At 49.2% G+C, this 15,324-nt stretch overlaps 5 pseudogenes; 1 reads left to right on the forward strand and 4 right to left on the reverse strand.

Annotated features, from left to right (window-relative positions):
* Positions 1 to 5,610: 5,610 nt before the first annotated feature.
* Positions 5,611 to 5,729, reverse strand: LOC143937181 (5S ribosomal RNA; annotated as a pseudogene).
* A 3,710-nt stretch (positions 5,730 to 9,439) lies between these two features.
* On the reverse strand, positions 9,440 to 9,558 carry LOC143936798 (5S ribosomal RNA; annotated as a pseudogene).
* Positions 9,559 to 9,659: 101 nt separating this feature from the next.
* Positions 9,660 to 9,778, reverse strand: LOC143936614 (5S ribosomal RNA; annotated as a pseudogene).
* Positions 9,779 to 10,098: 320 nt separating this feature from the next.
* Positions 10,099 to 10,217, reverse strand: LOC143937413 (5S ribosomal RNA; annotated as a pseudogene).
* A 1,774-nt stretch (positions 10,218 to 11,991) lies between these two features.
* Positions 11,992 to 12,110, forward strand: LOC143936890 (5S ribosomal RNA; annotated as a pseudogene).
* The last annotated feature ends 3,214 nt before the right edge of the window (positions 12,111 to 15,324 follow it).

Genomic DNA, 15,324 nt, shown 5'->3' on the forward strand with positions numbered 1-15,324 from the left:
GAGCTCTTCAAGCACTCTCAACCCTCTTGACAAACACCAAGATGGTCACCTTGGTAAACAAACAAAAAAAAAAAAACAAGTCAACGCCAACAACATAAAAATAAGCCTTCAGCACCTAGTATTCCCAGGTGGTCTCCAATCCAGGTACTAGCAAGGCCCGACCCTGTTTAGCCTCTGAGATCAGAGGAGATCGGGCGCTTTCAGGCTTATGTGCCCATAGGCAATCTCTTTGGGCACTCTCAACCCTCTTGACAAATGCCAAGATGGTCACCTTGGGAAACAAGCGAAAAAAAAACAAAACGAATCAAGGCCAACAACATAAAAAGAAGCCTACAATAACTGGTATTCCCAGGTGGTCTCCCATCCAGGTACTAACCAGGCCTGACTCTTCTTAGCCTCCAAGATCAGACGAGATTGGGTGCTTTCAGAGTGCTCGGACTCTTTCCCCATCACTAATGGGACGAGGCAGGGGTGCCCTCTGTCTCCCCTAATTTTTATTCTGACACTGGAACCACTTATGTGTCACGTTCGGAATGACCCGAATATTACTGGCATATCCAAACCCTCGGCACACCACAAAATTGCGGCGTACGCTGACGATCTAATTTTTTTCGTCTCCAATCCACACATTTCGCTTCCCAATATACTCGTGGCTCTCCGGCGATACGGCAGCCTATCAAACTATAAAATCAATTGCACCATCGGCTGTATTGAATATATCGGTCCCGGATGGTGAGGCCAAGAGGCTATGCTCCGCTTTTCCATTCTACTGAGCTGAAAAATCTATACGTTACCTGGGCGTTGACATCGCAGCGGATTTGGTGCAATTGTACCCGCTTAATTTTCTTCCTCTCCTGAATAGACTGAAATCTGATTTGGGAAACTGGCATGATTTAACACTGACCTGGTTCGGGCGCTGTAATGCATTCAAAATGACGGCCCTCCCGCGGATCTTATACTTGTTCCAGACATTATCGATCCGGTTACCCCTAATCTTTTTCAGACATCAGCAGGTGCTGCTCCTGGACTTTATTTGGGCGCGCAAACCGCCCAGAGCCCGTTTGCAATTGCTTGCCAGACCAAAGGACAAGGGGGGTCTGGGTCTCCCAGATCTGAGACAATACAACAGAGCGACTCTGCTAGCGAGAGTCGTTGATTGGCATTGTAATGGCCCACACAAGCAGTGGGTGGAGATGGAGATTGAGGATGGATCCATTCCCCTATTGACCTCCCCGTGGCTCCTGTCCTCCCTACCAAAAGACCTCAGAGATCACCCCGTAGTGGGAGCTACGTTGGCTGTTGTGCGGAGGTTGTTCCGCTGCACACACATTGCTCCCCTGCCGTCACCAATGACTCCGGTTATAGGTAATCCAGACTTCCCACCGGGATTTACCAACAAGAAACTGCGACAGTTGACAGTGGTGGGGAAACAGCGTCTGGGAGAGGTGTGGTCCTCGGGAGGGCTCCCGACCACGCAAACTGTCGCCGAGCTTTCTGACCCTCCGCTTGACTTGTTTAATGCTTATCAACTTCGTCACTTTCTTCTGGCCATACAAAGGGCCCCCTACACTCCTAGAGACCTGACGCCCTATGAATCCATCTGTCACAAAAAGGAACCTGTGCAACACACCCTCTCCCTCCTGTACAACCTATTAAGTAGTCAGGAGGAGGAGTCGACCCCACCATTTATCCACAAATGGGAGATTGCATTTGGCATCACATTTACCCCACAACAGATAGGGAATATCCTGACATTAGTACATAAAGCTTCCATCGCAAACCAATATCAAGAATCAGGATACAAGATAGTCTCACGCTGGTATAGAGTCCCATACCTTCTGAATAAAATGAATAGATCGATTCCGGATGTTTGTTGGAGGTGCAATTCAGATACGGGGACCATGGGACACATTTTCTGGGCATGCCCGGCCTTGAGGAACTTTTGGGTGGAGGTGACCGGGACAATAAAAACAGCCTGTTCGAAAATACAAAAAAACCCTCACGATGCAACTCCTGAACGCCGCCCGGGCCTGCATTCCCACACTGTGGAGGCAGCCTCAGCCCCCATCCAAGGTGCTGTGGTATTCCAAAGTCAATCATATTCTCCGGATGGAAGAATTGACCGCCACCCTTCACAACACTGAAGAGGCATTTAGTGTTACATGGAGGCCCTGGAGGTATTTTACTGGTACTTGAGACTACATTTGGGAGGTGAGCAGCGCCCCTGTCCCAGAAAACGACTGAACATCTAACGTTTACCTACGTAGGCCAAGTCTGCCCTGGGTGGCATTCCCCCCCTTCCCTTTTTGTCTTTATTTTTCTTTTTTTCCCTGCCGCCATCCCCCCCCTCTTCTCTCTCCGTCTTTGCACTCTCTTCTTCCCCCGTCCTCCCTTTTGACTATGCCTTGTCTCCTTACTAGCCTTTGGGACCCAGAAGAACCCCAGGGTTCTGGACACGACCGGCTCATATTTTACTCTGGTTCACGTAGGTCATGATAAGCTGGCTCGCTGTGGTCCCAGTTGTTCTCCATGATTACATTTGTCCGAACGGAGCTGCATTAGTTATACTGTACTACATGTCGGAGGTGGGGTTTCTCTCTTTTCTGCATGAAACTCTAGGACTCCCCTCTGAGAACCCAGAGTTATTTGGCTGCCTATTTTTTGTTACCATGTAATTGTGACCCTGGGTCATGCTGTATGGTTGACTGTTATATTTATGTTGTTCTACTTATACTTAATAAAAGAATAAAACAAAAAAAAAAAAAATAAGTCAATGCCAACAACTTAAAAAAAAAGCCTATGGCATCGAGAAATCCCAGGCGGTCTCCCATCCCGGTACTAACCAGGTCCCAACCCTGCTTAGCCTCTGAGACAGGGCTGGTGCAAGGATCGTTGACACCCTAGGCGAAAACCTAATTTTGCCACCCCCCCCCGGCTGCGCCCATGACTCCACCTGCCCTTGCTACACATGACCTATCTGACCCCTACACTGACCCCCTGACACATAAACTAATCCACCTGACTCCTACTTCCTGCACTACTCACATCACATTGACCCCTACACTGACCCACCTGATAATTACACCGACCCACCTGGCACCTACACCAACCCACCTGGCACCTACACTGCCAATTACACTGACCATCGCGCTGACACCTACACTGACCATCACGCTGACACCTACACTGACCATCACGCTGACACCTACCCTGAAAACACATACCCTGAAAACACATACCCTGAAAACACATACCCTGAAAACACATACCCTGACACATAAAATGGCACTGACGCATACACTGACGCATACACTGACGCATACACTGACATGACACATACACTGACACGACACATACACTGACACATTACACTGACACGACACATACACTGACACGACACATCACACTGGCATGACACATACAGTGGCATGACACATACACTGACACATCACACTGGCATGACACATACACAGACACATCACACTGGCATGACACATACACAGACACATCACACTGACATGACACATACACTGACATGACACATACACAGACACATCACACTGACATGACACATACACTGACACATCACACTGACATGACACATACACTGACACATTACACTGACATGACACATACACTGACACGACACATACACTGACACATCACACTGGCATGACACATACACAGACACATCACAATGACATGACACATACACAGACACATCACACTGACATGACACATACACAGACACATCACACTGACATGACACATACACAGACACATTACACTGACATGACACATACACTGACACATTACACTGACATGACACATACACTGACACGACACATACACTGACACATCACACTGGCATGACACATACACTGACACATTACACTGACATGACACATACACTGACACATTACACTGACATGACACATACACAGACACATCACACTGACATGACACATACACAGACACATCACACTGACATGACACATACACAGACACATCACACTGACATGACACATACACAAACACATCACACTGGCATGACACATACACAGACACATCACACTGACATGACACATACACAGACACATCACACTGACATGACACATACACAGACACACCACACTGGCATGACACTGACACACATCACACTGACCTACCTGACTCCTACTTCCTGCATTACTCACACACAAACCCCCTCCATAGAGCTCAATGGATCCATCCTCCTCCTTACCTCTGCTCTTTGATGCTGCCTTCAGCGACCATCATCCCACCGGGCCTCTCCGACTCCTCCGCACTGCCAGCGCCGTCCACCCGCTCCGCCGGGGCCACGCCAGCGCCATCCATCCGCTCCGCCGGGGCCACACCAGCGCCGTCCACCCGCTCCGCCGGGGCCACACCAGCGCCATCCATCCGCTCCGCCTCCATCATATCCCCGCCGGGACCAGGCCAGCGCCGTCAACCCCGCTCCATGATGTCCCCGCCGGGCAGGAGGTCAGCTGACCGACCTCTCGAAGCTCCCATCTCCGCCGAGCCCCGCCCCTCCGCTGCACTCACACAGACACACAGCGCAGCTCCAGAGGGACAGGCTGGAGCAAAGGAGTCCCGGAGCGGCGCTGTGAGATGAGTACGGTGGGGCGCTCAGCGGGAAACATGGGGGATTGGTGGCGCCGGTGGAACACCACAGGGGGGGCGAGAGAGCAGAAGAGGAGCTCACACTGGGCAGAGGCCGTAGTTGCGCCCTAGGTGGTAGTGCGCCCTAGGCGGCTGCCTACTTCGCCTAGTGGTAGCGCCGGCCCTGCTCTGAGATCAAATGAGATTTGGCTCTTTCAGGGTGATGCAGCCATAGTAGATTTTTTCAGGCACGCTCAACCCTCTTGACAAATGCCAAGATGGTCACCTTAGGAAACAAACAAAAAAAACAAGTCAACACCAACAACATAAAAAGAAGCCTACCGCACCTAGTATTTCCAGGCGGTCTCCCATCCAGGTATTAACAAGGCGCGACCCTTTCTAGCCTCTGAGATCAGCAGAGATTGGGCGCTTTCAGGGGGATGTGCCCATAGGCAATCTCTTTGGGCACTCTCATCCCTCTTGAAAAATGCCAGGATAGTCACCCTGGGAAACAAGCGAAAAAAAACAGGTCAACGCCAACAACATAAAAAGAAGAATACGGCACCTGGTATTCCAAGGCCGTCTCCCATTCAAGTACTAACTAGGCCCAACCCTTCTTAGCCTCTGAGATCAGAAGAGATAGGGTGCTTTCAGGGTGATGTGGCTGTAAGCGATCTCTTTAGGCACTCTCAACCCTCTTGACAAATGCCAAGATGATCCCTTTGGGAAACAAGCGAAAAAAACAGGTCAACACCAACAACATAAAAAGAAGCCTGCGGCATCTGGAAAACCCAGGCAGTCTCCCATCCAGGTACAAACCAGGCCCAACCCTGCTTAGCCTCTGAGACCAAACGAGATTGGGCGCTTTCAGGGTGTTGTGCCCATAGGCAATTTCTTTGTGCACTCTCAACCCTCTTGACACATGCCAAGATGGTCACCTTGGGAAACAAGGGAAAAAAAACAGGTCAACGCGACAACATAATGAGAAGCCTACGGCACCTGGTATTCCCAAGCTTTCTCCCATCTAGGTACTAACCAGGCCCATCGCTGCTTAGCCTCCGAGATCAGATGAGATTAGGCTCTTTCAGGGTGATTTGGCTGTAGGCACTCTCTTTGGGCACTCTGAAGCCTCTTGACAAAGGCCAAGATGGTCACCTTGGGAAACAAGCTAAAAAAAACAGGTCAAAGCCAACAACATAAAAAGAAGCCTACGGCATCCAGTATTCCCAGGCGATCTCCCAATCAAGACACTAACCAGACCAGATCCTTCTATGGCACCTGGTCTTCCCAGGCAGTCTCCCATCCAGGTACTAACCAGGCCTGACGCTGCTTAGCCTCTGAAATCAGACGAGATCGGGTGCTTTCAGGTTGATGTGGCCGTAAGCGTTCTCTTCAAGACACGCCTAACCCTCTTGACAAACGCCAAATGGTCGCCTTGAGAACAACAGACAAAGCCAACAACATAAAAGGAAGCCTATGGGCTTACAGCGGACCTTAAAAGATGGGACCCACTAGCTCTGTCATGGTTCGGACGCTGTAATGTGTTGAAGATGAACGCGTTGCCACGACTTCTGTATCTACTACAAGCCTTACCTATCAAAATACCCCAGACTTTCTTTCATTCGGTTCGCTCAATCTTTATCAAGTTCCTCTGGCGCGGAAAACATATGCGTATTGGTAGGGAAATGCTATTGCGACCGAAATTGCGGGGAGGTATTGGCTTCCCGGACCCTGCTCTATATTACACAGCGAGGCACATGACACCGGTGGTTGACTGGTGCCGGTGTTCTGCCATATACTGTCCGGCCATGATATAGTGTCCGCTGTGTACTCCGAAGCTGAACGGCTCCTGCGCGGTGAGTGGAGGTGGTAGCCCCACCATCCAAGCGGACATAGGGTTGTGAATATTAGCCACTTCCCGACCAGCGCACGACGATGTACGTCGACAGCATGGCACGGGCAGGCATATTGGCGTACATGTACGTCCAATATTCGTTGCCGCCGTGCCATCGGGAGCGCGCCGCCGGCGGCGCGCTCCCGCGCTGGTCGGGACCCCCGTGAGTCCGGTCGCGGGACCCGCGGACTCGATCGCCGCGGGCATCCCCGCGATCGTCTCACGGAGCGGCGGAAGTGAGGAAATGCTGTATAAACAACATTTTCTCATTCTGCCTAGCAACTAGTGACGCTGATCTCTGCTCCATGTGATTGGAGCAGAGATCCGTGTACACTAAATGAAAGCCCAACCCCCCCACAGTTAGTAACACTCCCCTAGGAACACTTAACCCCTACACTGCCACTCACTGGTTAACCCTTTCACTGCCAGTGTCATTTACACAGGAATCACTGCATTTATATAGCAGTGATTACTGTATAAATGACAATGGTCCCAAAAATGTGTCAAAAATGTCCGATGGGTCCCCGACAATGTCGCAGTCACAATAAAAATCGCAGATCGCCGCCATTACTAGTAAAAATAAAATAATAAAAAAATATTAATAAAAATGCTATAAAACTATCCCTATTTTGTAAACGCTATAACTTTTGCGCAAACCAATCAATAATCGCTTATTGCGATTTTTTTTACCAAAAATATGTAGACGAATACGTATTGGCCTAAATTGAGGGAAAAAAATGTTTTTTTATATATTTTTGGGGGATATTTATTATAACAAAAAGTAAAAAATAATGCGTTTTTTTCAAAATTGTCGCTCTATTTTTGTTTATAGCGCAAAAAATAAAAACCGCAGGGGTGATCAAATACAACCAAAAGAAAGCTCTATTTGTGGGAAAAAAAGGACGTTAATTTTGTTTGAGAGCCACGTCGCACGACCGCGCAATTGTCAGTTAAAGCGACGCAGTGCCGAATCGCAAAAAGTGGTCTGGTCTTTGACCAGCAAATTGGTCCGGTCTGAAAGTGGTTAGAGGGCCCCTCGCAGGCGAGCTTCGCTCGCCACGCTTCGGGCTTGGCTTCGCTGCGCTCGGCTCTTTTATATTCTTACTCTATGTCCACTTGGATAGTGGGGATAGAACCTGTACTCAGTGCGCAGGTGCCGTTCATGCTCGCAATTTTTGGAATCTGTGTTGCTGTGTACTGCGCATGCGCAGTACACAGCGGACACTATCCGATGGGGGACCATATGTGATAAGACACCGGCATGGGGAACTGAAGCTATGGGTCAAGCTAGAGCAGGAGATGGCGCGGGTTCCACTGGCTGGTCTGCCTTGGGCGGGGAGGCCATTGGAGCCCTGTGTGACTACTCACCCATTAATTGGCCCCTCGCTCGCCGAGATGGATAGTTTTTTTTACCTTTCCCACCTGACTAACTTCCCTTCTCCTATGACCCCAATTATTGGACATCCTAGATTCCCTCCGGGCCTGTCTGACCAGGCCTTTACCAGGCAAGCCCCGAAAGGGCTTCTGAGAGCAGCCCTATTTCTTGGACCCACAGGCTTGATTCCCATGGGAACCATACTGCTAGAGCAAGTACCTGTTGCATTGGATAGCTGGAGAGCTAGACAGCTAATCCATTTCCTTGGATCACTACCTAACCATTCGTTCTTCTCTAGACAATTCCACCCCTTCAAGGAACTTTGCCTGGATGATGGCCCAATTCATGGTTCCCTCTCTAGGTCCTACCTAATCCTGACAGATGCACAATCCTCCACGGATCCACCCTTCCTAGCTAAATGGAAAAGGGACTTACAAACTACATTCTCCAAACCACAGAAGGACAGAATACTCTTTTTCGCCCATAAGTCGTCACTCTGCAGTAAATATCAGGAGATCTCATATAAGCTGATCACATGCTGGTATCGTACACCGGTGGTGTTGGCCAAAATATTCCCCGGTCAATCTGACCGCTGCTGTCGCTGTGGGCAACAGGCTGGCACCATTCTCCACATTTTCTGGGAATGCCCTAAATTACAAACATTCGGGTAGCCTGTCCTGAGACTCATCCACAAGTTCACAGACATTTCCTTAGCCAATGATCCCGCAGCAGTTCTTCTCAATCTAACTCCTATGTCGATAAAGCGTTATCATAAGTCCTTACTTAAACATCTCCTCAAGGCAGCTAGGGCCTGCATCCCAAGTCAGTGGAAAGAGCAATCTGCTCCAATGGTGACCCAGTGGTTCGCAAGGGTTAATGATATTGAACGAATGGAAGACCTGACTGCCACAATGAGGGATAAAACGGAGGAGCATGGGAACAGATGGTTCTACTGGACCCAGTTTCGCTTTTCGGAAGAATACCTCCGCGAGATATAGTAAGCTCATGGTGATCGTTGGAGATCGCTGTTCCAAACGTTGGACAGCTGATGAGCTGGTGAGCCGAGGGCGTCTCTTGCTCCCTGGGAGGGGACCCCATCCTATCCACTCTACCCACGACACCCCCTTACCCCTTCTTTTCCTTTTCTGCCATTTCCTTCCCCAATCTTCTCTTTCCCCTTCTCCCTCCTTTCAGTTCTACTATTTCCCTTCTTAACTCAAAAAAGGGAAAAGAAAATGGTATGTTCCGACCCCATTTGACTACTACACAATACTCTTCCTCTATCTATGGATATCTAAACTCTTTGAAGGTAGCAGGGCTAGTATCAATAATATTTTAAGTGGTAGAGGATCCCAACGAGATGGAGCTTTAATCTCATCTTGATATGACCGCAAAGCTGTACACGTGCTATTCTCCTCGGACTTCTTACCATTGGCTCTGATATCCATGCAATATGATCGTTTGTTTGTAACTATTTGTATCACACATTCTGTGAAGTTGCCTTTGCATTGTATGTCGCATACTACTAAATAAAAAAAAAAAAAAAAAGCCTATGGCATCTGGTATTTCCAGGCGGTCTCCCATTCAGGTACTAACCAGGCCCGACACTGTTTAGCATCCGAGATCAGACGAGATTGGGCGCTTTCAGGGTGATGGGGCCGTAGGTGATCTCTTTGGGCACTCTCAACCCTCTTGACAAACGCCAAGATGGTCACCTTGGGAAACAAGTGAAAAAAAAACCAGGTCAAGGCCAACAACATAAAAAGAAGCCTACAACACCTAGTATTCCCAGGTGGTCTCCAATCCAGGTACTAGCAAGGCCCAACCCTGTTTAGCTTCTGAGATCAGAGGAGATCGGGCGCTTTCAGGGTTATGTGCCCATAGGCAATCTCTTTGGGCATTTTCAACCCTCTTGACAAATGCCAAGATAGTCACCTTGAGATACAAGCGAAAAAAAACAGGTCAATGTCAACAACATAAAAAGAAGAATACGGCACCTGGTATTCCAACGCCATCTCCCATCCAGGTACTAACTAGGCCCAACCCTTCTTAGCCTCAGAGAAGAGAAGAGATAGGGCTCTTTCAGGGTGATGCTGCTGTAAGCGATCTCTTTGGGCACTCTCATCCCTCTTGACAAATGCCAAGATGGTCACCTTGGGAAACAAGCGGAAAAAAAAAACGAATCAACGCCAACAACATAAAAAGAAGCCTACAATAACTGGTATTCCCAGGTGGTCTCCCATCCAGGTACTAACCAGGCCCGACTCTTCTTAGCCTCCAAGGTCAGACGAGATTGGGTGCTTTCAGAGTGATGTGGCCAAAGGCAATCTCTTCAGGCACTCTCAACCCTCTTGACAAACACCAAGATGGTCACTTTGGGAAACAAGCGGAAAAAAAACAGGTCAACGCCAACAACATAAAAAGAAGTCTACGACACCTGGTATTCCCAGGCGGTCTCCCCTCCAGGTACTAACAAGGCCTGACTCTTCTTAGCTTCCAACATCAAACGTGATCGGGTGCTTTCAGGGTGATGTGCCTGTAGGCAATCTCTTCAGGCACTTTCAACCCTCTTGACAAACGCCAAGATGGTCACCTTGGGAAACAAGCAAAAAAATAAAAATAAGTCGGAAGCTAGAGACAATACGGCCCGAGTCCTCAATTTAATCCATGCGGCGCATGTACAGGGAAGGCCCTTGCTTATGTTGTCAACGGACGTGGAGAAGGCCTTTGACAGTGTGGCCTGGCACTTTATGCAGGCCACCCTGAAACATATAGGTCCAATATATATATATATATCCAATGCAACAGGTACTTGCTCTAGCAGTATGGTCCCCATGGGAATCAAGCCCGTGGGTCCAAGAAATAGGGCTTCTCTCAGAAGCCCTTTCGGGGCTTGCCTGGTAAAGGCCTGGTCAGACAGGCCCGGAGGGAATCTAGGATGTCCAATAATTGGGGTCATAGGAGAAGGGAAGTTAGTCAGGTGGGAAAGGTGAAAAAAACTATCCATCTCGGCGAGCGAGGGGCCAATTAACGGGTGAGTAGTCACACAGGGCTCCAATGGCCTCCCCGCACAAGGCAGACCAGCCAGTGGAACCCGCACCATCTCCTGCTCTAGCTTGACCCATAGCTTCAGTTCCCCATGCCGGTGTCTTATCACATATGGTCCCCCATCGGATAGTGTCCGCTGTGTACTGCGCATTTGGGCAGCGAGGCCAAGCCCGAAGCGTGGCGAGCGAAGCTCGCCTGCGAGGGGCCCTCTAATATTCACAACCCTATGTCCACTTGGATGGTGGGGCTACCACCTCCACTCACCGCGCATGAAAATCTCCGAAGCTTCGTCTGCTCCGTACTGCGCATGCGCAGTACGGCGCAGACACTATATCATGGCCGGACAGTATATGGCAGAACACCGGCACCAGTCAACACCGGTGTCATGTGCGTCGCTGTGTAATATAGAGCAGGGTCCGGGAAGCCAATACCTCCCCGCAATTTCGGTCGCAATAGCATTGCCCTACCAATACGCATATGTTTTCCACGCCAGAGGAACTTGATAAAGATTGAGCGAACCGCATGAAAGAAAGTCTGGGGTATTTTGATAGGTAAGGCTTGTAGTAGATACAGAAGTCGTGGCAACGCGTTCATCTTCAACACATTACAGCGTCCGAACCATGACAGAGCTAGTGGGTCCCATCTTTTAGGGTCCACTGTAAGCCCATAGGCTTCTTTTTATGTTGTTGGCTTTGACCTGTTTTTTTTGCTTGTTTCTCAAGGCGACCATCTTGCCGTTTGTCAAGAGGGTTGGGCGTGTCTTGAAGAGAACGCTTACGGCCACATCAACCTGAAAGCACCCGATCTCGTCTGATTTCAGAGGCTAAGCAGCGTCAGGCCTGGTTAGTACCTGGATGGGAGACTGCCTGGGAAGACCAGGTGCCATAGAAGGATCTGGTCTGGTTAGTGTCTTGATTGGGAGATCGCCTGGGAATACTGGATGCCGTAGGCTTCTTTTTATGTTGTTGGCTTTGACCTGTTTTTTTTAGCTTGTTTCCCAAGGTGACCATCTTGGCCTTTGTCAAGAGGCTTCAGAGTGCCCATAGAGAGTGCCTACGGCCAAATCACCCTGAAAGAGCCCAATCTCATCTGATCTCGAAGGCTAAGCAGCGATGGGCCTGGTTAGTTCCTGGATGGGAGACAGCTTGGGAATACCAGGTGCCATAGGCTTCTCATTATGTTGTCGGCGTTGACCTGTTTTATTTTCCCTTGTTTCCCAAGGTGACCATCTTGGCATGTGTCAAGAGGGTTAAGAGTGCACAAAGAAATTGCCTACGAGCACAACAACCTGAAAGCCCCAATCTCGCTTGGTCTCAGAGGCTAAGCAGGGTTGGGCCTGGTTTGTACCTGGATGGGAGACCGCCTGGGTTTTCCAGATGCCGCAGGCTTCTTTTTATGTTGTTGGTGTTGACCTGTTTTTTTCGCTTGTTTCCCAAAGTGATCATCTTGCCATTTGTCAAGAGGGTTGAGAGTGCCTAAAGAGATCGCTTACAGCCACATCACCCTGAAAGCACCCTATCTCTTCTGATCTCAGAGGCTAAGAAGGGTTGGGCCTAGTTAGTACTTGAATGGGAGACGGCCTTGGAATACCAGGTGCCGTATTCTTCTTTTTATGTTGTTGGCGTTGACCTGTTTTTTTTCGCTTGTTTCCCAGGGTTTTGGCATTTTTCAAGAGGGGTGAGAGTGCCCAAAGATATTGCCTATGGACACATCACCCTGAAAGCGCCCAATCTCCGCTGATCTCAGAGGCTAGAAAGGGACGCGCCTTGTTAATACCTGGATGGGAGACCGCGTGGAAATACTAGGTGCGGTAGGCTTCTTTTTATGTTGTTGGCATTGACTTGTTTTTTTTGTTTGTTTCCCAAGGTGACCATCTTGGCGTTTGTCAAGAGGGTTGAGCGTGCCTGAAAAAATCTACTATGGCTGCATCACCCTGAAAGAGCCAAATCTCATTTGATCTCAGAGGCTAAGCAGGTTTGGGACCTGGTTAGTACGTGGATGGGAGACCGCCTGGGATTTCTCGATGCCATAGGCTTTTTTTTTAAGTTGTTGGCATTGACTTATTTTTTATTTTTTGTTTTATTCTTTTACTAAGTATAAGTAGAACAACACAAATGTAACAGTCAACCATACAGCATGACCCAGGGTCACAATTACATGGTAACAAAAAATAGGCAGCCAAATAACTCTGGGTTCTCAGAGGGGAGTCCTAGAGTTTCATGCAGAAAAGAGAGAAACCCCACCTCCGACATGTAGTACAGTATAACTAATGCAGCTCCGTTCGGACAAATTTAATCATGGAGAACAACTGGGACCACAGCGAGCCAGCTTATCATGACCTACGTGAACCAGAGTAAAATATGAGCCGGTCGTGTCCAGAACCCTGGGGTTCTTCTGGGTCCCAAAGGCTAGTAAGGAGACAAGGCATAGTCAAAAGGGAGGACGGGGGAAGAAGAGAGTGCAAAGACGGAGAGAGAGGAGGGGGGGGATGGCGGCGGGGAAAAATAGAAAAATAAAGACAAAAAGGGAGGGGGGGGAATGCCACCCAGGGCAGACATGGCCTACGTAGGTAAACGTTAAATGTTCAGTCGTTTTCTGGGACAGGGGCGCTGCTCACCTCCCGAATGTAGTCTCAAGTACCAGTAAAATACCTCCAGGGCCTCCATGTAACACTAAATGCCTCTTCAGTGTTGTGAAGGGTGGCGGTCAATTCTTTCATCCGGAGAATATGATTGACTTTGGAATACCACAGCACCTTGGATGGGGGCTGAGGCTGCCTCCACAGTGTGGGAATGCAGACCCGGGCGGCGTTCAGGAGTTGCATCGTGAGGGTTTTTTTGTATTTTCGAACAGGCTGTGTAGAAGGCACGCTGCTGGGTTGTCTGCGATATCTACATTTCTGAGAGTTTTTATCGTCCCGGTCACCTCCACCCAAAAGTTCCTCAAGGCCGGGCATGCCCAGAAAATGTGTCCCATGGTCCCCGTATCTGAATTGCACCTCCAACAAACATCTGGGATCGATCTATTCATTTTATTCAGAAGGTATGGGACTCTATACCAGCGTGAGACTATCTTGTATCCTGATTCTTGATATTGGTTTGCGATGGAAGCTTTATGTACTAATGTCAGGATCTTCCCTATCTGTTGTGGGGTAAATGTGTTGCCAAATGCAATCTCCCATTTGTGGATAAATGGTGGGGTCGACTCTTCCTCCTGACTACTTAATATGTTGTACAGGAGGGAGAGGGTGTGTCGCACAGGTTCCTTTTTGTGACAGATGACTCATAGGGCGTCAGGTCTCTAGGAGTGTAGGGGGCCCTTTGTATGGCCAGAAGAAAGTGACGAAGTTGATAAGCATTAAACAATTCAAGCGGAGGGTCAGAAAGCTCGGCGACAGTTTGCGTGGTCGGGAGCCCTCCCGAGGGCCACACCTCTCCCAGACGCTGTTTCCCCACCACTGTCAACTGTCGCAGTTTATTGTTGGTAAATCCCGGTGGGAAGTCTGGATTACCTATAACCGGAGTCATTGGTGACGGCAGGGGAGCAATGTGTGTGCAGCGGAACAACCTCCGCACAACAGCCAACGTAGCTCCCACTACGGGGTGATCTCTGAGGTCTTTTGGTAGGGAGGACAGGAGCCACGGGGAGCTCAATAGGGGAATGGATCCATCCTCAATCTCCATCTCCACCCACTGCTTGTGTGGGCCATTACAATGCCAATCAACGACTCTCGCTAGCAGAGTCGCTCTGTTGTATTGTCTCAGATCTGGGAGACCCAGACCCCCCCTGTCCTTTGGTCTGGCAAGCAATTGCAAACGGGCTCTGGGCGGTTTGCGTGCCCAAATAAAGTCCCGGAGCAGCAGCTGCAGTTGTCTGAAAAAAATTGGGGGTAACCGGATCGGTAATGTCTGGAACAAGTATAAGATCCGCGGGAGGGCCGTCATTTTGAATGCATTACAGCGCCCGAACCGGGTCAGTGTTAAAGCATGCCAGTTTCCCAAATCAGATTTCAGTCTATTCAGGAGAGGGACAAAATTAAGCGGGTACAATTGCGCCAAATCCGCTGCGATGTCAACGCCCAGGTAACGTATAGATTTTTCAGCTCAGTAGAATGGAAAAGCGGAGCGTAGCCTCCTGGCCTCACCATCCGGGACCGATATATTCAATACAGCCGACGGTGCAATTGATTTTATAGTTTGATAGGCTGCCGTATCGCCGGAGAGCCGCGAGTATATTGGGAAGTGAAATGTGTGGATTGGAGACGAAAAAAATTAGATCGTCAGCGCATGCCTCAATTTTGTGGTGTGCCGAGGGTTTGGATATGCCAGTAATATTCGGGTCATTCCGAACGTGACACATAAGTGGTTCCAGTGTCAGAATAAAA

This window comes from Lithobates pipiens, unplaced genomic scaffold (genome assembly GCF_037356315.1).
Source record: "Lithobates pipiens isolate NorthernLeopardFrog02 unplaced genomic scaffold, aLitPip1_a1.2 Scaffold_28, whole genome shotgun sequence".
NCBI lineage: Eukaryota > Metazoa > Chordata > Amphibia > Anura > Ranidae > Lithobates > Lithobates pipiens.